General features: G+C 42.7%; 1 protein-coding gene across 1 annotated transcript in view; it reads right to left on the bottom strand.

The window, feature by feature from the left end:
- LOC124267946 (tetraspanin-18-like) overlaps positions 1–24,044 on the bottom strand; it is a 108,930-nt gene that overhangs the window by 58,558 nt on the left and 26,328 nt on the right. The window lies entirely within an intron of this gene.

The following is a 24,044-nucleotide window of genomic DNA, read 5'->3' as shown; positions in this document are numbered from 1 at the left end:
GGTTTGAGTAGCATCAAAGGAGTCGGGAGACACATTGCGTTCCTGGCTTCGCTGTTTAATTGTTTGGAAAAAGTGAAACAATTCCTCCCTTGGAAAGCTCCCAGTTATGTTACAGATTCCGCTGAAGGCGTCCAAACTCGCCGGGTAGTGATGGAAGCGTAAACGGCAAATACAACTGGGGTGATTTGCACTCCCTCACGAGATTACAGATTCGCGTAACACTTTTCCCTACCTCGGTAACATTCGACACTCGAGTGAAAATTAAAATCCACAAATGCACATTTCTTCGCAAGTGCAGATTCCAGAACCATACGTGTTTTTCCCCACAAAGAATCTAAATTGACAATTTCTTTAAGCGTTAAATTTGCAACACGTAGAGTTACGCAAGTCGTCCTTTGTCTGCAATATGTAGACGCTATTATGTGTATTTGGGGCACAGGACCACCCTGCGCGATAGCAGGAACAGTCTGTATTGAACGTGCAGATGTACAGAAACTGTATCGAATCAATTATTCCTAAAACACGTGCTTTTCTTTATTGGCATATCTTGCACATGTATCACGGCAACATAGGTGACGGGTCATGACTTAATATTCTGTTGGTTTTTGGCCCATTTTGATCGATATTTCAGTCATTGGAATCACATGTGGGAAGGAAATCTTAAGTTGTTTAGTAGTCATCAGATCCTGCAATACTAAGGGACGGAACTCTGTACAGCGAATTGCGGCGCCTTCTGGGGTTCCTGTAGCTCTCTCTCCGTTGGTCTGACAGACCAGGGTCCACTAGCACGAAACCGTCCTAACACGCCATAGCGTTAAGATCACTTTGTGCAAGTGGACCCATGTACAGATCCATTATAGGTGCGACTTTGAGATTCGAACTCATGATCATCATCTAGGGGAGGGGGCAACTTCGTTCGACCAATATTTGACATAAACATACTCGAGCATGAAAGCCCTGAATCACTCAGGAGCCTCAGCATCTGTGCCCCAAAGCTCTAAAAAAACTAGTCTTGTTGACAATGTCTGCCCAGCAATCTGGCCGTTCACAGTCGTAAATCAGCTTATTTCCCTTGATGGTGTCAAAGTAATCTCTGCAAAATTTATGAACCAATAAAACAAAGGGACCTGTGACCTGGCCCGCCATTGCATGTGACAGTGAGAGACAATAATTAAGGTCACATGTGCGTGACACACGGTCACGGGGGGACATTTTCGGAAATGAAATTTTCAATCTCCTGCCTGTGCTTGGCAAAACAAACAGACAGTGACACGAACCAAAAAGGTTGGAGACTATAATCGATACAAGTATTGGAATCCTTGTGACAGAGCCTTGAATTAACCTCTATCTAATTACTGTGTTCGACACAAACAGAATATAAGGATAGGCGTGACAAGTTGGAAAGGCCATTTATAAGTCAAGGTGCGTCACGTTCGAGTGATGATTGTGAGACTAGAGAGAGAGAGAGAGAGAGAGAGAGAGAGAGAGAGAGAGAGAGAGAGAGAGAGAGAGAGAGAGAGAGAGAGAGAGAGAGAGAGAGAGAGAGGAGAGAGAGAGAGAGAGAGAGAGAGAGAGAGAGAGAGAGAGAGAGAGAGAGAAAGAGGAAGAGAGAGAGGGAGAGAGAGAGAGAGAGAGAGAGAGAGGGAGGAGAGAAAGAGAGAGAGAGAGAGCTAGGAAGAATGAAAGAGAAAAAGAGGGAGCGAGAGAGAAACAGTGAGAGAGAGCGTGAGCAAGAGAGGGAATGAGAGAGGGAAAGAGTGAAAGAAAGATCGAGAGAGAAACAGTGAGACAGAGCGAGAGACGGAATGAGAGCGAGAGAGAGAAAATGAGAGAGCGAGAGAGAAACAGTGAGGGAGAGAGCCAGAGAGGGAATGAGAAGAGAGAACGAGAGAGAATGAAAGTGAGAGAGAGAAAGAAAGTGAGAGAGAGAAAGAAAGTGAGAGAGAGAGAAAAGAGAGTTAATGAGAGAGAGGGAGAGAGAGAGAGAGAGAGAGAGGAGGGAGAGAGAGAGAGAGAGAGAGAGAGGGGAGAGAGAGAGAGAGAGAGAGAGAGAGAGAGAGAGAGGAGAGAGAGAGAGCGAGGAAGAATGAAAGAGTGAAGAGGGGAAAGAGTGAAAGAAAGATCGAGAGAGAAACAGTGAGACAGAGCGAGAGACGGAATGAGAGCGGGAGAGAGAAAGAGAGAGCGAGAGAGGGAAACAGAGAAGAGAGAACGAGAGAGAAAGAACGAAAGGAGAGAGAGAGAAAAAGACAGTTAATGAGAGAGAGAGAGAGAGAGAGAGAGAGAGAGAGAGAGAGAGAGAGAGAGAGAGAGAGAGAGAGAGAGTAGGAGGAGGATGAAAGCCTACTTGAACATGCCTTGGATTTGTATTATGTAAAAAGAACATCCATGGTAAACCGAGGGTCATAATCAGTAGCAATTAGAACTGGCATACAGAGGGGTTTGGGGTGGTGAGTTTGGGGTGGGGTTCGGTGACCCGAGTTACATTCGACACAGCCACTTCATCTGATGGCAAAACAGGATATTCACTGATATTATCCACAACCTACTCGCATGACCCGACGTATGAGTCGACTTATGCAATTGTGAGGATCTGCAATGGAAGTATCTAAAATGCATGACCCGGCGTCTGTTTAAACGACATTCAGATCCTGATCACGACTGAAATGCCCCGAACCTCAATTTACATGCAGTCATGCAAAAGTGACATTAGTTTCAACTTCAGACATATAATTTCATTGCCCGTGGAACCAATTCCATTCTCTTTCTTTCTCTTATATAATGTCTCAACGAGTTTCATTGATTCCAGAACGAAGCACCTGTCCATTACCAGTTCGGTTTTTCTGCGTTTCCTTCGTCAGCGCCGCACGACTGATAATGGCGTAGAAATCAATAGGTGATTTCGCCGCTAGGTGTCGCGTGTCACTGCTACCCGTTACTATGTTCACGGACGGCTCCTCCGGGTGTTATTATTAGCTGGTTACTGACTCAACTGTGGATCGATCGGCTCGTACTCATCTGGAATTCCCGCACATTCGCACACCTGGTGAGAAATTACTACGGCCCCCATGATGTCGCCGCGGGGTGACGATCACCGCGGAATTTGATTGGCTGCTGCTATGGAGACCACGAAGGTCGAGGCCATGGTGACGTGGCTTAGATTAACTGCTTTGAAATCAGCATGGTATCTGTCGCCCTCGTTTCCACTATCGATTACTAGTAATGAGATCTCAGTTCAATGCATCTAAAAAGAACACAATTAACCACAGCCATTTTGTAATGTGCGTTGTCAAGTCGTTATTGTTAAACACATCTACAATGCATGTTGCAGAGCTTGTAAGACACAACCCAGATCTCCGGGAAAAAAAGCTGTAATTTCATTGAAAGGTTGAATGGTTCAATTCATTGAAGTCTCGCATGGACTGGAAAGTGTCTCAACGTGTAAACATGTTGGAATCAATGTTCAATATTGTTTTTAAGTTTGTTAAGTGGTTTGATGGAATTTAATGGAACATAAATTACGTTTCGTTCTGTGAATAATCTATTTCGGTATCACCACAATTGATTACTCTCCACTTGTATATACACACATGCACGCACGCATGTGCACACACACACATGCGTGTGTGCTTATATATGTATGGGTGTTTGTTTAACGCCACACTCAGCAATATTCCAGCTACAAGGCGGCGGTCTGTATATAGTCGAGTCTGGATCAGACAATCCAGTGATCAACAGCATGAGCATCGATCTACGCAATTTGGATACGATGACATGTGTCAACCAAGTCAGCGCGCCAGACCACACGATCCTGTTAGTCGCCTCTTACGCCAAGCATGGGTTACTGAAGACCAATTCTAACCCGGATCTCTACGGGCTACATATGTATGTGTGTGAATATAAATATGTGTGTGTGGTGAATATAAATATATGTGTGTGTGTGAATATAAATATGTGTGTGTTTATGCATACAAATATATACATACACATACATACACACACGCATATACATGTACCAAGATTGCGAGCTTGTGTGATAAATACAACCCCATACGCCACCATCCCCATGATCCCCTCCATCTCAGTTCCCCTTATTCCCATGGAACATGAATCTCAGGGCAGGCACCTAATTCACTTTAAGTTGCAAAACATTACAAGAAAAGCCCAAACCACGCTGTAATAAACGTACCAACAGCAATTACGTGCATGTTGTTGCCAATACCCCCGAATCACCTGATCTTGTTCTTGAAGAGGGCACTTTCCCAGATGTACATGTCCTGGTAAGTGCTCTCTGGGAGTTTGGATGTTAAGGCTTCACCATTCTTGTTATCAGTAATTACCAGGCTGAACTCCATAATTAAATTGTCTTAACAAACAAACGACCTAGTCGTTATTTGAATGCCCCTATCACGTTTACATTCCTAAAGGTTTGTCTAAGATAATTCCATCTTTAAATCCCGACCACCAGCATTCAATAACTCTACCTCTCCGCCTCGTTATTGCGCTATGAGAAGTGACGTCAGTCAGATTACGGTCACAGTATGGCCGCGGGGCCCGTCACGTCAATTACATCCGGGTTCTGACACATTCTCCAGTCGGAACCTCCTTTCAGGTGAACAGTAATCAGCTATCCCCTTTAATGGGACTCATCTGCCGGTGTATGTCATCAGGCCCGGAGAGGGAGAATTACGCCAGCTATGGGAGTCCTCTTTTCTAATCTGCTTCATTTAGGAAAAGATTCTCCGGTGATTTCCCATCTCGCCTGGCCTTCCCGCAACTGACGGTCATAAAACCGCCAATCTTCTCCCATTACCTGCTTTTAGACCAAAACACGACAAAAGCAGAATTAGTTACGTCGTCAATGGCAACGTAAGGCGTTTCAGCGAGGCTGAGTATGGATCGAGGACTCTGCACACAGTCCCTCTTCTCAAACAAACCCGCTAATGAGACCCCCTTGTCAACCACCAGACCACTGATATTTGTCATCACTATAGATCTACACGCTAGGAAGCGCGTCGTGGACGGTGGGGCTGTGGAGAAATATGTTGGCGGTGACGTCGCTGAAAACTACATTGAGATCCGCTCTGACAAACACTCTGACAACAACATATGATATATTTAGGATTACACTTTCTTAGTAAAGTACAGATTCTAGTACTTTTAGGTTGAGTCCCATCCGGGAATCGAACCCACACCCTCAGAGTCAGGCACCTAATCGCCAGCACACAGTCAGCCGCCTAATCCGCTAATGTAGACTGCGGACTTTGTGTACCCCTCTGATAAATGTAAATCCAGGCTTACAACAATCAGACAACCGCGCTGACAACCATTCAGACAACCAATCTGACGTCCACGTTCATGACAATCCGAAATCCACGCTTTTAACAATCTGACAACCGCGCTGACAACCGTTCAGACGACCAACCTGACATCGTCGTTCATAGCAATCTGAAATCCACGCTTACAACAATCTGACAACCGCGCTGACAACCGTTCAGACAACCAACCTGACATCGTCGTTCATAGCAATCTGAAATCCACGCTTACAACAATCTGACAACCACATTGACAAGCACACCGACAACCATTCTGTAACAATCACACCGATAGTCATGCTGACAACCAATCTGAGAACCTATTTAACAAAACACCAACAACCAGTCTGCCAACCAATTTCCCAACCATTTTGACAATGAGTCTGGCAATCATTTCTGACAACCGCTCTGACAGCGTTTCTCCGTCACCTGTTCACCTGAGGTGAGAGGTCATTTTATGATATATGGTGAACTGGGAAGATATCCAACAGATATACTTATAAAGGTTAGAATCATTTCATATTGGTGCAAACTAATCTCATCAACTAGCACATTGACTAGTATTTTATATCGGATCATGTTTACAATGAAAACGAATGACCCAAACATATATTTACCTCTTATCAATGTTGTTAAAACAATTTTGGAATGTTCTGGCTTAAACTATATATGGATGTCTCAAACCTGTACAAGTAAGATTTGGCTTAAAAGTAACCTTAAGTCTATATTATGTAACCAGTTTTATCAACACTGGAACGAATGTAAATCGAAATCTACTAAAGGCCACTATTATAATATGTTTAAGATATCTCCATACCTTGAAAGTTATCTATTACACCTCCCATTAAATGTACGCATTTGGCTTACCTATATTAGAACTTGTAACCATAAACTTTCAATAGAAACAGGTAGATGGTATAATATTATTAAAGAAGAAAGATTATGTACACTGTGTAAGAACACAATAGGAGATGAACTTCACTTCATGTTATATTGTCCATGTTTAAGTAATGTAAGAAATTCATTTCTACCGAACTATTATTGTAATTATCCATCATTAGATAAATTTATATCCCTCATGTCTTGTACGCATAAAGCACTATTGTTAAAAATAAGCAACTATGTGAAAACCGGACTACGTATGCTCCCATGAAACAAATCTGTACATTTGTATTTTTCTCTATGTCACTATTGCATGATCTTCATGAGAATAAACCATTCAGTCAGTGTGAATGATTAATCAGGAGGAAGTATCACGGGACCGCAGGGCATTATGGGAGTGAACAATTGACATTGACATCTGCGATTTCTCGTTAATCCGGCGTGACAATCGACACGTTGTTAGCACGTCTTCAATGTCACCACACAACACATACTTATTTTTTCCTGTGAATAGAATATCAACATTTATTCGACCTATATACCATTAATGAACTGTTTGACAATAATCTACACGGTACTATCAAGAGAGTTACATATAATTGTCCATCAGCGAGAATCTCAAGTGGTATCTATTTCACTGCAAACACAAACAATGACGATCATTAACGATATTGATTCCCGGATATGATGAGAGGGATGGGAACAAAACAAACTGAAAGCCATAAGTCTTCGTGACTTGTTGAAGAAATGTTGACAGAAAATTAACCGACATTTATGAACAGATGGAAGAGATTCGGCTTCCGTTTTACTATGATTTCCTGAAGGGATAGTTTTCATAACGGCTTTGGGAGAGAGCGCCAAGATTCAAAACCGCCGCAGAGTTGTGTCCCTTGCTTTTATAAGGATCCGGTAATAGAGGTAAACGTCATAGACTTGTATGATTTTGGTTTGGTTGTTGTTTAACGCCGCACTCCAGCTATATGTAGGCGGTCTGTAAATAATCTGGATCAGACAATCCAGTGATCAACAGCATGATCATCGATCAACACAACTGGGATTCAATGACGTGTCAACCAAAACAGTGAGCCTGACCACCCGATCCCGTTAGTCGCCTCCTACGACACACAAGCATGGGTTGCTGAAGATCAATTCTAACCCGGGTCTTCACGGGTTATATCATTTTGAGCTTTACTCCGACATCAACCTGACATGCGGTGATATAACAGAAATACTAGCCCAAGCAGCTTTAAACAAAACTCTCTCGTCAAAGGACTGCCGTTGTGTCTTATGTCGTAAATTACCGATGCAGCGAAGAGCCTTTATTGTGTATTGTGTTTAGAATTACAAGATCTCAAGACAAGATAGTTCCATTACTTCCAAATGTGTGGCCTCTTGCCAAGAAAGCTCTATATTTATTCACGTATTCCGCAAAGACGAGCTTCTCACCCATCTAAATGCGCAAGGGAGCCAGACTGTCTCCAGATAAACAAATCCCTTTACAAGGGCAGAACATTTCAAGTCATAAAACATGCGTGAGAACAGTATGTTCCCATTCTACCGGTCGTATCGTCTTGTGATTCTTGCGATGGTTCCAAAACCATTTATTTCAATTTTCGAGTATCTTCAGCACGCCACAACTCAAGATGAAGGGCTTTCATTGCGCTTCTCGAAGACACCATCCTGAAGAGATTGAGCGGTGGGTCCATTGATGGCCGCTACACGGAAGAGGTCCACGAACAGTTAAAGGAGGACGATCGGTCGAGGAACAGAATCTTGTTATTAGCTCTGTACAAAGACTCTCATGCTCAGGGCAACACCCTTATATCTCTCTTGCTAATGGCAAGGACATGCAGTGGCATTGCACGCACTCATCTAAGTCAAACCAATTTCATATTGTGTGAAACTTTTACTTCGCCATCAATTTGCTTCTATTTGATCGGCTCTCGAGGGCCACTCTCTTAGCTAGGGGCGACTTATCGCCTGGATGTACACAGCCTGAAATAGCGGCGTTGCCATCAAACAATATTAGTTATTCCATTATATTTGTAATGAGTGTCGAATCGCCAGATCGCAGAAGCAGGAAATGAGAGCAGGCCACCAATTGGTTTCGGTGAATCAGATTTGAGACCGTGTAAAAGCCGTAATGGACATTTGTAACGGTAAAATTATCCAATAAACGAGAGATTATTGAGCGAGTGACGTGCTAACATGACAAAAATGGCGCCAAAGGCGGAGAAAGCTTCTTGTAGAACAAGCAACTGGATTACTAAGATTTAGAAAGGACATCTACGGATTTGACACGGTACCAACCGCCATGTGCTAGCTCCTCCGCTCAAATTAGGCCGCGCAACGACTGGCGTAAAAGATCGTTAAGAAACCACGTGACCTAGCAATTTCCGGTGAGACTACAGTTTCTCCTCACAACGAAGAGAGTTCATCGAACACGATTGATCCAATCTTACTAAATATCACAAAGTTGGACTTTTATTGTTGGAGACAAATTGAAACAGGCTTGGGTGTAAAACCTTCGTTAAGGACAAGGGGCACTTGGTGAGCTGTGTTATGTAAATATTTATGTGCGTGTCTTTGTATCGCTGAAGGTGAAGTAGTCGTCTCACGCAACGAGGGCACTTGTTCTATCGGAGAAAATACAGGGGACTCTATCCTTTCAATCAAGTGGATCGAGTTCTAGTTTACTAAGAACATAAAGCACACTTGCGGTGAGGGAAAATACATATTCATAATCGCCGACCCGGAAATAGCCCAAAAATACTTCGCGGAATCAAGCTCGTGGTAATCAAACTACCTCTCGTTAATATTCATATAATGAGAGGCTTACGGTGAAATGATGCATCATGATTTTAGATTTGTAATATCAATTCATCTATGTCAAATGCACTCTGTAATTTTGCACTGGCTTGTAATTCGAAAATAGAAACGAATCCCCTTGATTCCAATAATCAGCAGCAGATTATGGAAGCTTCGAGGATCCATATTTGAGTGATGTGAAAGAAAAGCTGTGGTGTGGCTGAGCTTGAGTGGGAACATGGCCGCACTGGGTTTGTCAGTATGGACATGGGAGGGATGTGTCTGAGAGTGGGGTGTGGGTGTGGGTGTGGGTTGGGGGTGGACTGGGACTGGGACTGGGGCTCGGATTGAGGTATGAGTGAGTGAGTATGGTTTCACGCCGCTTTTAGCAATATTCCAGCAATATCACGACGGGGGACACCAGAAATGGGCTTCACACATTGTACCCATGTGGGGAATCGAACCCGGGTCTTCGGCGTGACGAGCGAACACTTTAACCACTAGACTACCCCACCGCCCTATGGTATGGTGACCTACACAGGTATGATCAAACTGTGGTGTGGTGTGGTGTGGTGTGGTGTGGTGTGGTGTGGTGTGGTGTGGTGTGATTGACAGGTGTGATAACATGGTATGGTGACTGACTGACTGAGTATGGTTTTACGCCGCTTTTAGCAATATTCCAGCAACATCACGGCGGGGAACACCAGAAATGGGCTTAACACATTGTACCCATGTGGGGATTCGAACCCAGGTCTTCGGCGTGACGAGCCAACGCTTTAACCACTAGGCTACCCCACCGCCCCTGGTATGGTGATGTAGGCAGGTAAGACAATGGTGGTATAGTGAGGCGAACGCTTTAATCACTAGGCTATCCAACCACCGCTGGGTAAAGATATGAAATATGATATGATAACAGTGTGTTTTCAGGCGTGACTTTGGGTATGGTTTGTGGGAGAGAGAGTGAGTTGGGTTTTTCGCCGCTTTTAGCAATAGTTCCGCAACATCACGCCAGGGGAGACCAGAAATACACATTATGCCCATGTGGGGAATCGAACCTAGGTGTTAGGCGTGACAAGCGAACGCTTTAACCACTAGGCTACCCCACAGGGACAATACAGAAATAACAACGCCTGTCATCACTGTCCATATTCCATCAACACAGCGATTGATGATATTTTACGCCGCTCACAGTAAGTTTCAAGATGACAGAAAACAAATCGACTCCAGACGAAGCAGATCAATAACCATCCAATATTGATCATGTGATTCTTTGCCAAGCATGGGATACCGGGGATCAATTCAACCATTTATGTCAAAGTGTTGAAAGAGTTTGATATTTATGCACTCTATTCAAATCAAGTGCATGTTCAGTTTATCATCAAAATGATGACCAGATCGTCAAACGACATTAAGAGCGCGACTGTGTACGATACGGCTTAGATGTCTCGCATGCTTTGTCATAAAGCATCGGGTATGGCGAAGATGAAACAAGATTTAAGGAATGATGCTATGGTATGGTGTGTGAGTGAGTGTGTTTAGTTTTGCGCCGCTTTTAGCAATATTCCAGCAACATCACGGCGGGGGACACCAGCAATGGGCTGAACACATTGTACCCATGTGGGGAATCGAACCCGGGTCTTCGGCATGACGAAGCTAACCACGAAGCTACCCTACCGCCCTATGGTATGGTGAGCTGCAAAGGTGGTGTGGTGTTGCGTTGCGTTGCTGTGCTGTGCTGTGCTGTGCTGTGCTGTGTTGTGCTGTGCTGTGCTGAGATTGACAGGCGTGATAACATAGTATGGTGATGTAGACAGGTAAGACAATGGTGGTATAGTGAGGTAGACAGATATAACCCTTTATAATGAAGAAAACAGTTATATCAAACGGTATAGTGAGGCAGACAGGAGTAACAGCATGGTATAGTAAGACGTGGTGAGAAAGATAGGTATAATGACGTGGTACAGTGAGCAATATTCAGGCAATATCACGGCGCGAGACACCAGAAATGGCTTCATACATTGTACCAACGCGCGGAATCGAACCCGGGTCTTTGGTGTGACGAGCGAACGCTTTAACCACAAGGCTACCCCACCGTCAATATACCAACATGGAATAGCGAGATAGACAGTTATAACAAAATTAAGATCCATATTTTATTTCTTAGCTATGTTATGCCTATACACTTTGCAAATATGTCAGACACTTTATAAAGCAAAATACAACATACTGTCACTTTATGACACTTGTGCAAATCGAAAGATATATTTCCTTAGATATATTCTACAGTATTATAAACATGTTTTAAGCTAGTCCAGATATAATAGCTTCCAACCTCCAACTGTAACAGGGAAGCATAATACACTGTACTGTAATAGACTCTGTTTGTATTGCTATACTAGTAGTTGAAGAGGAATACCATTTAAGTTGTCAATGTTTAAAAAATGCATAAGATAGAATGTTTTCCACCTTACCTATATATTGGTAACCCGTCTTTTTAGACTTGTGTCATCTAAGGATGATGTTTTGATAAGTACTGCTACTTTTTCTTTAGAAGGGTATATTATGCCTGTACATTGTGCAAAAATGGTTCCATAGCTTTCAGAGGCAATAATGTATGATTATTACTGGTTTTACAAGCATCAAACAAAATGTAAAATTATTCTGTAATGTGGGCCATGGCCTTGTATACTGAAATAAAACTGTCTGTCTGTCTGTCTGTCTGTCTGGTATAGTGAGACAGACAGATATACCACAAGGTATAGTTGGGTATACACGAATAACAGCATGGTATAAAATCAGTAACTGACTGACTGACTGAGTATGGTTTTACGCCGCTTTTAGCAATATTCCAACAATATCACGGCGGGGACACCAGAAATGGGCTTCACAAATTGTACCCATGTGGGGAATCGAACCCGGGCCTTCGGCGTGACGAGCGAACGCTTTAACCACTAGGCTACCCCACCGCCCCTGTAAGTAACTATTCAATGGCTGAAACCCACAGAACCTGCAGTGTGCATGTAGTTAAGGCTGACAGAAAGGTTATCAGGTAAACACTAAACAGATATTGTCGTAGTTTGAAAACATGACTTTGATGTATCGCGGCTTTGCACTCTATTTTAATTCCAGCGTGTCAATCCGTATCGGCTCAATGAGCAAAGAAAGCCCGAGTTATACAGTCTTGGGCATTTATGCTTCAATAACAACTCACAAGCTCAATATGGTGTCATAACGAGTGAGTTTAGTTTTACGCCGCACTCAGCAATATTCCAGCTATATGGCGGCGGTCTGTACATTATCGAGTCTGTACCAGACAATCCAGTGATCAACAGCATGAGCATCGATCTTCACAATTGGGAACCGATGACATGTGTCAACCAAGTCAGGAGCCTGACCACCCGATCCCGTTAGTCGCCTCTTACGACAAGCCTAGGTTACTGAAGATCAATTCTAACCCGGATCTTCACGGGTTGTATCATGTTGAGTTTTACCCCGACATCAACCTGAAACCCGGTGATATAACAGAAATACTGGTCCCAGATGTTCACGGGCGCCAACAGACCAAGAATATGAACCACGGTCATACCAGGATTCGAACACCGGTCTGTGTAAGACTATGGCGAGAGAATGCAACAACGAAATACTCGAAATCTACCCAAACATCTCCACTAATCCAACACCCGTAGCTTTAAACAGAAAGTATGTCTCTTTAGCATCGGACAGAGTTTAATAACTGGAGCCAAATTTGATTCAGTGTTATCATTTCGGTACCATTTCTGGTGTCCCCCGCCGTGATATTGCTCGAATATCGAATGTCGTTAAATTGTATGTTGTTTAAAAGTAGAATTCTCATTGACAGATTAACATTTTTAGACATATAGTATTCCTATTGAAAAACACATATCAACAAAATACAAATGTCTAACTGGAGCACCATACAATACTGAAACAATCAAACATTTCCAACTCATTCACAGTCCCTGAACTGCATTATTGTCTCTTCCAGACAGTTCTTTCTATAATGAAGCAAGTCCAGATTTCCTCAGGTTCTGAATCCCATATCTAACTGGGGATGTTATTCAGTTAAAAAGGAATTATGCTTTTCTGTCAAAAGCATACATATGCTCATTCTTTCCACAGAGGTTACTTGTCATATCTTCCTACGTAACCTCTGTTCTAATACGGCCCTTTCATGGTGTGAGCGTTCAAGACCCGTGATTGGAGGCAATCAGATTTAGTTGTGCAATCAGCGACGTTGATTCAAAAGTGATCATTCGCAATGCCTCGGTAATTTCCGTATGCTTCGAGAAAACTAAACCTCTTCCCCTGCGCGATGCGCAAACGTTTCTTCTAGACAGAACTCAGTCATGTTATGGCGGATCAGTGGCGTCTCCATCGCCCTCGTTGACAACGGACAAGCTAGCCATTAAACGTCTTGTGTGTAACATCAACACAAGTCTCCCGGCAGATGGGGATATTTGTGGCCCCACATTTGCTTTGTGTTAGTCAAGTTGAATCTAAATCGATGTTCTGATTGGATAGAAAGAAGGAGATAATTCGTGTTGCGATCTTTTGCCGCTAGGGATTTTACGAGAACCGGGAAATATGGCCGTATTAGAACAGAGGTTCGTAGGAAGATATGACAAGTAACCTCTGTGGGAAGAGAATGACATATGCTGAGACTTAGCGTCCGTCTACAACTCATTGTAAACTTGAGTTGGTTTCATTGCCATGTATTCTATCGCGTCTAGAATACAGCCAGGCTATTCTCACTGTCACTTTGAGAATTTATCGACTGCCCGCTTGAATCGAACAACGGATAACTCGATATATATTCGGAGCTACAAGTATCCAACATATCGACAAAGCAATATTATCACCAAATCAATCCGTGTTGATGTGCAACGTGAAAGCAACAATCATATACATATCAAGTGTGTAATACAGTGACAGGTGGTAGCAATTGCTGTATATGCATGAAATGCACACCTATTTCATATACTGCTTCCGGCAATATGTGCCAGTTCATTTCAATCGACCCACATTTGTCTCCTTAACGTCAACTATATCGGGCTGCATTGTTGATATAGATTAGGTGTCATTCAAATAAATTTACGGGGTTCGTTTCAAAGGATTCCGCCAATACATTTAATATCTGCATCTTAATGAGGCATCTCGGCTTAAATAATCGATAATAAGATACGCGGAGCGCGGTGGAACCATTACTAAGAAATACTCTTAATATCAAAAGTTCCCAGCTTTGTGGTATTGATGCTGTATTCATATCAACAGGCGTTGCGGGTTTAAATTCTTCAGCTTTACATTGTATTGTGATGAAAAATCAATAAAACGTGCGTGAAATTCACCGCTATTGAGTTGACTCTACAATATTATAAACAAGCGAACAAGAAATTTGATAAGCTCTTGTACAAATACACAAACGATGTGTTTTCCCAGCCGCCAAGTGATAATTCGAAAAAAAGCCCCTTAAGGGTCGTACTTTGTAGCCAAACCGGCAAAAATATTAGTTCATGGGGAATTTTAATATCACAGCTCGAAAGAAAGTCAACAGATTCGGCGACAGCGATGACAAAAAAGGTGTCTTGAGGCACGCAGTTATAGTTCCTGGGTCAATATTCCTGGCGAAAAAGTCTTACGAAGTGCTGGATCAATTTTCAGCAGTTAAATGGTCCTGGCATACTGGAGGCCATTCCGGTCTTTGACTGTTTGCCTTGATGCGTCTTGTATAAACACATAACTTAATAGCCAAAAACTATAGCGCTAATTGCAGGAATTGGAGGATTCTTTACCAATGTGCATCAACACTGGCATATGAGAGATAGATCTCTTGGCACGTTCCGAAAACAAAGCTCCACGGGTGAAATAAACAAAGTTAAATCTCTTCAGTGGAATACAGTCGCCGTATCGATTGCATTGTCCACTGTTTGAGTTTTTAAGACGTTTCATTCTTCCCATCCCGATAAAGAAATATGAATACAGCGAAAAGCCTTTCACCGTAAAGATGATATGGTGTCATTTTCGGAGGTCAGAAATGGACGGTGGGGTTGCCAAGTGGTTAAAGTGTTCTATTCAGAAAATTGAAGCCATTTCTGGTATCGTATGTTCTTATATTTCTGGAATACTGCTTAAAACGGTGTAACACTAAACTCATCCACGGGTCCGAAACGACTATGGTTGACCTAAAAAAATGTATTTGTAACATAACTTGGATTTATGCAAAAAGCTTTGCTGAAATTTGGAGGATGGTCAAAATCAACAATGGTTCAACAGCGTCAGCCCACTGGACCCGTTGCATATTTCATTAACCAACGGTTTATTCGATCCAGATTCGATTATGTACAGATCGAGGTCATATAATTATAATATTGCTGACGTTCAATTTCAAACAACCCCCCAAAAAAAACCCAAAAACCCAACATTTATATATTATACTTATCGCATTAGAGTATCATAATAATATTGGTATGATATTGGCAACAAGCTTAAGATTTGTAAACAGATAATGCTATCAATAAAATCTCACACGTTCCAGGAAATCGACAGCTAACCCGCTTCTCTAACTTGTATAATGAACTACGAGCTGTGAATCGCCCAAGGGCGACAACTGCTGCGTAATCTGGTCGTCATTAACCAAGATAACGGCTTTAGCTGTGCTTGCCCGCCTATTCGAAGTTTCGCCCGAAGGGACAGATAAAACTTCCCCACCCCCAAACCACCAGCCAAGCCCTGGGGTACAGACGAATTGGTTCGATCGATCAGCTCAAATTGCGACCGGAGACCCCGCCCGGAATAGGTATATGAACAAGCACGTCAGCCATCTAACGTTTTTAACGCTGCGCGTGACAGACACTCCAAGTTAGAATACAGAATTCAGCCGAGGCTCCTTATCTGCGTATATAATGGTCGAGACGAGTACCTAACAACACACGCACCTAGAAACGTATCATCTTGTCATAGCTCGTACAGCTCCTCAATGGCCCGTCCTCTAAGAAGGAAAGACAACATGGGCTATCTGAGCGCCATCTATCGACCTGAATGTACACCGTATATCATCTTTGACACTAAGCTTGATAGAACGCTTGCCCCGAGGCGCAAGCCGCAGTCTGGAGATACCTCCTGCGCTAGGAGAACGATTACATGACATTGTGAGAAGAGGTGCAAGTTTCCCGAGAAAATTACGCGGAGTCAAACGTCAAATTAAGCCGTTTTCCCGCTAAAAAAGGAAGAGCTAAACCAAAGCCACACACTCTCTCAACTAAGAGAATCATCCATCAACGCCACCCCACACTGTGATTTTATTTGATTACTTACGCAAATGATTTTAGCTTTCTCTAACATGACCTAGCGTTCGTTTTATATGAAGACATTTATTGCGGAAAAATATTTTAATGTGGGCATAAATCGTTAGAAATATCTCCTGATGTTGGGTAATAGCGGTAAGGGCAATGACCTGCACAGCTTCTAACGTCAGGACGTTGTTCTTGCATTACTACGCTGCGCATGTGCAGATGAGTGTTGGTTGCGTGTTTGCATGCATGATGTTGGTTGCGTGTTTGCATGCATGATGTTGGTTGCGTGTTTGCATGCATGATGTTGGTTTTCAAAAGATGCTCATTGCACTGTACTGTTGATAAAAATATAGAGAAGTACAAGAGAAGACTAAGGTCACGAAATCTCACATCAAACACTGGTACAATTCTGGTAAGTGAGCATGGTTTTACGCCGCTTTCAGCAATATTCCAGCAACATCATGGCGGGGAACACCAGAAATGGGCTTCACACATTGTACCCATGTGGAGAATCGAACTCGGGCCTTCGGCGTGACGAGCGAACGATTCAACCACTAGGCTAACCCACTGTCCCGGTACAATTATAAACAAGTGACTGAATGTTGTTTCATGTCAGATATTGACCATCTAACAGTATCACGCCAAGTCTGCAATCGAATCCTGGAGCAGACAGACCCCAGTGGTTGATAGCATGAACAACGATACTTTAGGGCTCGATCCACCATGCCATATCGTGACCATCGACCTTTGTCCTTTACGACAGACCGGAAGTGTGAACCATACAACAAACTGGAGCCAGTGCTGCCCATGAAGAAGGCCAACGATAATATTGTTCGCGTCACTGTCTCAAATTACTTCTCGTTAATCGTCCAAGTAACCAACGAGATGTCATGTGTTTGTTCTCGAGGCAGAAAGAGAAGAGGTTTGTTTGTTAGTTTAACGTCGTATTCAGCAATATTCCAGCTATATGACGGCGGTCTGTATACAATCGAGTTTGGACCAGACAATCCAGTGATTGACATCACAAACATCGATTTACGCCTTTCGGACATCACGAAAATCGATCTACGCCTTTGGGATATGATGAACCTTGACCAGACTATTCAAAGCTTGACATCATGAACATCGACCAACTGTTATACGATGAAACAAATCAACCAAGTCAGCGAGCCTGACTCCCCAATCCCCGCAACGGCCCCTCACAATAACCATGGTTCCCCAACACCAATTCTAACCCGTAATATCACACGGGACGACCTGTTAGATCGCGTGTTAGCGGGACAGGTTGTTTGGGACGAATTCTAACCGAGGTATAATACACAATTGAAATAGAAAATGATTTACCCATGTCGATGTTTCGTAATACGTTTCGTCGTCTTTCTTTGGATATCGGTCTGGCAGCGGTAAAACCATCTTGTAGGACCAAATGCTGTCCCTCTTGTTCATAACGTGTTACGTGGATGGTACAGGTTTGTGTTCCGGCTTTAGAGAAGTCGACAAAGTCGATCTGAAAACGACCGAAACAGCTGCTGCATGGAGACTTAAAGGTTCAGTGTTTGTTAGCATATCGATCTCAGGATAATACATGGAAGAACGCACTCAGAAACTGTTCGATACACTGTCTCTGTAAATATGACATTTTGATAGAAAAAACCCAGAAACATTTAATTCGAGACGAAGGACATAAACCTATGAAAATTCTGAATTTGCTTCATTTAGAATTAAGCATAACAACGGGCTGGTTGTAAGTGGAACATTAATAACATGGTTCAGGGAGTGTAGACAGGCTAGAAGTGTTCATGATCGAGTGTGAAATGGGCCCTGCTCATGCATACTAAACAGTGTACAATGTGTCACCTTACAATTCATGCATGACCCTGGAACAGATATATTCAATACTTCCCATGTAAGTCTGTAACAGTTGGCAAGTCTAGACTACTGCAGAGTCGGGACGAGTCTACGGGCTCCTTTTCATCTTTTTTATGTAAATAATTTGACAACTTAATTATACTGAAGGAAACAATTAAGGGAACACCACTTCATGGCAGTGTTCCTTTATATATTCTCAGATTTCCTCCCACAGCGCTATTCAAAGCTGGTGATGAAAACTTGAAAATATTAAATGAACACTTGAAGTTTCATGTGTTCCTATATTTGTTTCCCTCAGTATATATTTTCATTTCAGACACTGGGCGTTGCTTATCTGTTAAATATGATTATTTGATCATAGTTTCAGCGATACGGGGATTTTACGCCATCCTGTCCCAAACAAGGTGCTGGTAATTCTTATATTTTAATTTGAAAATCACAAACATAATACCAAATGGAGTAAGTTTGGTGTAGTTATCTTAGATGTATTAGAAAAATACACATGATACAACTGCAGAAATAGTGTCATTGTCATAATAAACAACATTCTCAGTTCCTTGAGGTGTATAAAATCCAAAGCCAGATCTTGTATTTTCATCTTATCCCACTGGGTACCCATTTACTGCTTGGTGAACCGGCAAATTTATATAGGTGCACATGGGGCTGTATGATTACGTTAGTGAGTGAGTTGGATTGTGTTTTTACGGACAAACGGGATACGAATCCACAATCCTGGTGTGCCAAAGGGACGCAACTCTACATCTCTGCACAAACAAGCCTTCGTCAACTGCCCCACCCATACCCAGTAACACGTAACATCAATATCTTACAGGTAACATTCGACCTGACCACTGGTACGTAATACGAATTGGTCAATTCTTCTGAAACTTCTAATAAAACAAAAACGTGTTTTTTGAGACCGCCAAAAGACGCAAGCTCAGGAGATGCTCTCGTTCATCTGAAAGATTCCGCAGGTTGAGTGTTAGAATTCCAGATTCGTTCTAAAAATATAAAGTAATTTGTTGAAACCATTTTTAGATTTTACACGAGTGTGAAAGATGTTCAACCTGCAATACTTCGCCAAATTACCGCACTGGGTTGACATGTAACCTATATATGAAAATACGGCATCAACCCCGGTGATAGGAAAAACAAGTCATGGATGAAAAGTCACAATTTTGGCGAGGAAAAAAAGTCACAGGAAAAAAGTCACAAAAACTGTATATTTTTTTCTCCTGTGATTTTCTTTCCAACATTCAAAACCCCAACCACCCACTTATTTCGAAAGCTCATATAAGTGCATGATAACAAATGAATTCCTAAATGACGCCTAGGAAAATGAAATAAATATGCCCTAGATAATTTCGATTGATGGAAGGTATTTTAACGGTTTTGATTTTTATGGGGTTTTGATTTTTTCCTTCTTTCCAAATTACACTAAAAAACCTACACTATCATACACTGTAATAATCACACACACAAATGGACGCGACGCTTTGCTTCGCTGAGATGTGAGCTGTTTAGAAGAGTCTGGGCCTCGATTTTCGAAGCTCTCTCAGCGCTAAGATAGTCGTAAGTGTCATACATTAGCATTAACTTACGACTATCTTAGCGCTAAGAGAGCTTCGAAAATCTAGGCCCTGTACCGGAAGAAGTCTCATGACACTATGTCAAAAAACGTATACAATCAATATGTAGGTAATAGCTTGTGTGTGTTAAAAATAGATGCGTACGTAAAAGTAATTACGTAAAATGTAAAAAATGACAAATTAATTTTTAACAAAACTGTTAAAATCAACGATTTCTTATCTTTTCTTGACGCATCACCTCGCCTCCTGTTGATGTCAACTGACAATGGAGCAGCGTTCATTTGACAGCAGTCACGTTGTTGTGAGCGATGCTGTTACATAATTCTTTACCTCTTCATCTGCGCTGAGGCTGAACATTCAAAGAAGGGACTGCGGCAATGTTACCAACAAAACATATCTCATTGTAGGTCACCGAGCATTCCTGTCAGTATTGACAGCCCACTGGGCATTGACACGTACCGTTATCATTATATAACAGTACTGTACAAAGAGTGTGTGATTGGGCTTAGCGCCGCGTTGAACATTATTCCAGTTATGTCATGTCGGACCCGTGAAGGTCCGGGTTAGAATTCATCTTCAGTAATCCATGCTTGTCGTAAGAGGCGACTAACGGGATCGGGTGGTCAGGCTCGCTGGCTTGGTTGACATGTCATCGGTTCCCAACTGTGCAGATCGATGCTGATGCTGTTGATCACTGGATTGTTTGGTCCAGACTCGATTATTTACAGACCGCCGCCATATAGCTGGAATATTGCTGAGTGCGGCGTCAAACTAAACTCACTCACTCACTCACTCTCTCACTCTCTCCAACTGTGCACCTTCTTCCCTCTCCCTTTCAAACAAGGATGCATTACAATGCGTCATGAACGCATTATGCATCTGAACTCACTGCAAGCCTTGTGCCCACGCTGTGTATATTATCTATTTTCAAATATACAATTACACCTTTTATCTTTTATAAATCTGTAAATCTTGGTCTCTATTGAAATGTCATAGCTATGGTATGTAGTCTTACATCAAATGCAGTGTCTTGTTTGAATAAACATATATTAATGCTATCCCCTTCATCGAGACAAAATATGTAGCTAATGCGTCCGTGCTGTATTCAATCAACGATGCATGAATATTTTTCCTATGTGCAATGGGCTTAATGTTAAGTATTGTGTTTATATATTGAAATATAGAAAGTGTTCGGACAATAAGAGGGGTTAGAATAATACACGCGCGAAACGATCCATGAATGTATTTTGTATGCGGCGGCGTGCAGCAAATAGCGTGAATTAATTCAACCCGCGTTCCCTTGAGAAAATATTCCTCAAACACTTATCTCCAGTGCGTATTGCTCTTGGGAAGAAATGTGGGATTATTTTCACTCGCGAGTGAAATATGCACGCAGGTCATACGTTGCGCAAGCGACTGATCAAGATTGACAGGCGTATATTTCACAAATCGCCCAAGTGGATGATATGACTCCCAAAGCTCCAATTTACCGTATCAAACACATAAATGTTGTTTGTATAAAATATAAATAAATTGTATTCTTAAAATGTACTCACAGTACGATTGACAAAGAATGAGTGACGTACTTCATATCGTGGTCAAAGCGGCGTAAAACTAAACTCTCTCTCTAATGTCTTAACAAAGCCCTGTTGAACCCGACGGAAGCTGTCCGGATTAACAGATGTCCGTATTGACAAGTTAAATGGATCTATTTTTCCGCTTGATTATGTTTCAGCAACCCATACTTGTCGTAAGTGAGTGAGTGAGATCGGGTTTACGCAGCTTTTAGCAATACTCGGACAATATCACGGCGGGGGACACCAGAAATGGGCTTCAAACAATGTCGCTATGTGGGGAATCGAACCCGGGGCTTCGGCATGACGAGCGAACGCTTTAGCCACTAGGCTATCTCGCCGCCCTTTGTCGTAAGAGGCGACTAACGGAATCGGAGGGGCCAAGCTCGCTGACTTAGTTGACACATGCCATCGTATCCCTGTTGCGTATGTCCATGTCCATGCTTTTGATCACTGTATTGTCAGTCCAGACTCAATTATTTACACACCACCGCCATGTACCTGTAATATTGCTGAGTGCGGCGTTGAACGACAGTCAGTCAACCAAACAAGTAATATATATATAGGATGATGGGATAACCTTGCTGATAAAAAACAAACATATTTTGCTTCTCCATCAGGCGAATGAAGGAACCAGAAGTTACTGTGACAACGTAGTGTGTCAGACAGACCCTGAAACAAACACATCCAAGAAAGGCCATGCAAGTCTAGATTTCATTTTCATTATATTTTATGTTTTTTTATTATGAAAGGTTTTTCTGTAAAAAATGTTCAGTTCAGAGACTAGTTGCTAGTCTATGTGATGGCCGCCTCCGTGGTGTAGTGGTTAGAGCGTCCGCCCGGAGAGCGGAAGGTCGCGGGTTCGATCCCCGACCGCGTCATACCAAAAGACGTTAAAATATGGTACTTGTTGGTCCCTGCCTGACGCTCGGCATTAATGGGTACAACAAGGACTGGTCGGCTCGGAGTCAGTATACTGTGTTTGAGTGGGTTATTCATGCTTCACTGCGGCATGGTATCTCAGTGGGCTAGCACTATTTAAACCAGCTTAAGTCTGGGCTAGTACAAGCAGCCGCACATACACATACACACGCATGCACGTCGTCATATGAGCGAAATATTCTCAAGCACGACGTTAAACCCAATTTCACCTCACCTCACTAAAAGTTCCTACCCATGACACGTTTCATGTATTCTCGTTTCTTCCTATGTCAGTATGAGAGACTACGAGTATCGATTTCATTCACCTGAGCATCGATTTCATTCACCTGAGCATCGATTTCATTCACCTGAGCATCGACTCCATTCACCTGAGGATCGATTTCATTCACGTAACTATCGATTTAGAGAGAGAGAGAGAGAGAGAGAGAGAGAGAGAGAGAGAGAGAGAGAGAGAGAGAGAGAGAGAGAGAGAGAGAGAGAGAGAGAGAGAGAGAGAGAGAGAGAGAGAGAGAGAATTAGAGAGGTACAGGGAGAGAAAAGAGGTTGAGAGAGAGAGGACGGGTTGTTGGAGAGAGAGGGAGAGAGAGAAGGAGGGATGGATGTAGGCAGGATTAGAGTGTCCCATGTCTCATTCGCTACATGTCTCTTGACCTACACATTTCATACCGTCAAAGTACTCTTAAATCTCATACATGCTGGAATCCTTCTACTTAACGTTTCGCGTTTTAACTGCCTTGACAACCTTCTCCTGATAGTTAGAAATTTAATGCGGCATTCGTATGATGTCATTCAGATTGCATTTTTATTGTGCTTTTTCGAATAAACATCCGCTATCAGTTTTAAAATACTCTCAATTCAATACATGACATTTGCAGAGTGATAAAGTTTCAACGGAAACATGCCACTGCAGTTGGCTCTTGCAACTGGAAACTTTGCACAAACAGTTTTTCATTTAAAGCACGCAGAGTTCTATTCGCAGCTTTCTGTTGAGTGGTGAATGAATGTTGTTTTACACCTTATCCAGGGCTGCTCTACTCCTCTGTCTGAGGGGGCGAATATATGAGAAAAGCTTACTGAGGAGCTGAGGTGAAATTGGGTTTAACGTCGTGCTTGAGAATATTTCGCTCATATGACGACGTGCATGCGTGTGTATGGGTATGTGCGGCTGCTTGTACTAGCCCAGACTTAAGCTGGTTTTATAGTGCTAGCCCACTGAGATACCATGCCGCAGTGAAGCATGAATACCCCACTCAGACACATTATACTGACTCCGAGCCGACCAGTCCTTGTTGTACCCATTAATGCCGAGCGCCAGGCAGGGACCAGCAAGTACCATATTTAAACGTGTTTTGGTATGACGCGGTCGGGGATCGAACCTGCGACCTTCCGCTCTCCGGGCGGACGCTCTAACCACTACACCACGGAGGCGGTTAGCTTACTGAGGAAGTATCAGGCGGTGGATACCAATAACAGACTTCACCAAGTTGACCCAGTCATGGAACTAAACCTGAGTGAGTGAGTGAGTATGTTTTTACGCCGCTTTTAGCAATATTCCAGTAATATCACGGCGGGGGACACCAGAAATGGGCTTCACACATTGTACCCATGAGGGGAATCGAACCCAGGTCTTCGGCGTGACGAGCGGACGCTTTAACCATTAACCATTAGGCTACGCCACCGCCCCGAACTAAACATGAACATGTTATGGCATCGTTTAATCGTTCCATCGTATCGCGTCATGGTGTAATTATATCG

The sequence above is a fragment of the Haliotis rubra genome, unplaced genomic scaffold (genome assembly GCF_003918875.1).
Source record: "Haliotis rubra isolate DU_JTF1 unplaced genomic scaffold, ASM391887v1 Scf135, whole genome shotgun sequence".
NCBI classification, from domain to species: domain Eukaryota; kingdom Metazoa; phylum Mollusca; class Gastropoda; order Lepetellida; family Haliotidae; genus Haliotis; species Haliotis rubra.
Note: the sequence above shows the minus strand (reverse complement) of the source record. Positions and strands in the feature narration are given on the sequence as shown.